This window comes from Trichechus manatus, unplaced genomic scaffold (assembly GCF_000243295.1).
Source record: "Trichechus manatus latirostris isolate Lorelei unplaced genomic scaffold, TriManLat1.0 scaffold00317, whole genome shotgun sequence".
In the NCBI taxonomy this organism is placed as follows: domain Eukaryota; kingdom Metazoa; phylum Chordata; class Mammalia; order Sirenia; family Trichechidae; genus Trichechus; species Trichechus manatus.
In genome coordinates, this window is record NW_004444253.1 from 735,843 (window position 1) to 738,197 (window position 2,355).

A 2,355-nucleotide genomic window follows, 5' to 3' on the forward strand; every position below is an offset into this window, starting at 1 on the left:
AGCCTCAGCAACCACTGTTTATTATAATTATTATTTGGTCATTGTTATAAATATGTCTATCACATAACTTTTGCCAACTCAACTTTTTACAGGTGTACAACTTATTGACAGCACTTACACTAATGGGCTATGCAGCCCTACCCTTAATCAATGTGACTTTTCCACCACCATAAACTGAAACTCAGTACTCCATAAGCAAGAACCCCCCCTCTCCCCCACTCTCCTGCCCCTGGTAACCCCTAATAAATTTTGGTCTCTATACATTTTCCTTTTCTTGTCTTTTCCTGTAAGTGAGGTCATACAGTGTTTGTCCTTTTGTGATTGACTTACTTCACTCAGCATAATGTCTTAAAGCTTCATCCATGTTGTAGCATGTATCGTGACTTCATTTCTCCTACTGGCTGAGTAGTATTCCATTGTATGAACGTACCACATTTTGTTATCCTTTCATCCGTTGATGGGCGTTCAGGTTGTTTCCACCTTTTGGCTGTTGTATTCAGTGCTGCAGTGAACATGACGTACAAGACTCTTTGACTGTTTTCAAGTCTTTTGGGTATATCCCTAGGAGTGGGATTGCTGGGTCATATGGTAGTTCTATTTTTAGTTTTTCCACAATGGCTGTACCATTTTGCACTCCCACCAGCCATGGGTAAGGGTCAGGAAGCACAGTCTTGTGCTGCCTGCTGTCCAGCGCCAGAAATCAGTTGCCTGAAACGTGTTGTGCGGTTTTATGGTTGTTGTGGGTGGGAGGGCCAGGCTGACACCAGTTATTCCACCTAAGTCTCCAGTAATTTTTATTTGATTAAAATCAGAATTGTATGAGAAAGGAAAAGTAATCATTGTCCACCATGTGACTCAGCTGTGAATAATATTTACATAGTTGGGATCATGTAATCAATAAGTAGCGATTCAACAGACAATGCTGATAGAACCATTCTTAGGAGGTTGGGGGTGTGTACAGAGCGATGGAGTAAGACAGAGGAATCTTACCTTGTGCAGACAATAACATCCACAACTGAAAAGTCAAGAAATATTTATATAAACGTATTATTTAGAAAGGTGAATGGAAATACCTGAAGAAATAGCTAAAAGAGTTCTGCTGGGTGGGAGGCGGGGCCAGGCAGGGTTCTCTGTCTCACACCTGTGCCAGGATCAGATTTTCACCCTGCATACAGTGTGTGTATTAAATATAAAAGGAAATCTTATTATAAGTCATCACATAAATAGATGCAAGGAGGGAAAATCTCCATAAATGCAGAGAAAAGTTCTCCATAAAACACTCTCTCATGTAAGCTGTGGGCACACTGGGAGCAGTGACTATGAATTCGGTGGCTTTAGGGCCTGGCACACTGCCTGTTCTGTCTGTTCGGGTCCTGACTGGCCACCCAAAGTCAGTGCTCTCAGCGTCCTGTGTCTGGAAGAGGAAGCAGAGGTGCCTGGGGGTAGCCGGCAGTATGGCTTGAGGGCCTGGGTGCTGAGTGTACCCCAGGGCCTCCAAGGCAGGGCGTCCTCACCCTAGAGGGGCGAGGCCTTGCCTGCGGGAGGGCGTGCTGTCAGTCTTGGGCAGGGCGCACCATCACCAGCCCCTGCTGGTCAGCAGACATGAAGTCTGCGGGTCACAGAGGGGGACAGTCACTGTCCGTGATAACACACTTGTCGGCCAGCGAAACCCTCAAGAACCTATCTGCCACTTACTAAAACTAGTGTGTTCATTGAGGTGTGTTGGGGCTGAGACTGCCCTCTCTCCAGGGCCCCAGGGTGCTGCACTGGGGGAGGGGCCGGCTCCTGGTCCCCTCTCCCATGGCCCTCCCTGCTGAGAGCACCCAGGGTACCCAGCCTGGACGTCCAGCTGGGAGCAGTGTTCAGGCTGCCCTTGTGCTCCGGGGAGCCTCGGGCTACCCTCCAGCACCGCACGCACAGGGGTGGTCTGCCACCAGGGTCTGGGTCTCGGTTCTGTGAGAGGAGCCCCGGTCTGATTGTCCTCGTCCCCCAGTTGTTCACTCCTCAAGCCGCTGCCGCCTCCCCTGAAGGATGGACCGAGGAGTATCGGCTGGTGACCCCACTGCTGACCTCACTGCTGGTGACCCTGCTGGTGACCCCACCTGTGACCCTGCTGGTGACCCCACCTGTGACCCTGCTGCTGGTGACCCCACCTGTGACCGTGCTGTTGGTGACCCCACCTGTGACCATGCTACTGGTGACCCCACCTGTGACCCCACTGCTGCTGACCCCACCACTGCTGACCTCACTGCTGGTGACCCTGCTGGTGACCCCACCTGTGACCCTGCTGTTGGTGACCCCACCTGTGACCGTGCTGCTGGTGACCCCACCTGTGACCCTGCTGTTGGTGACCCC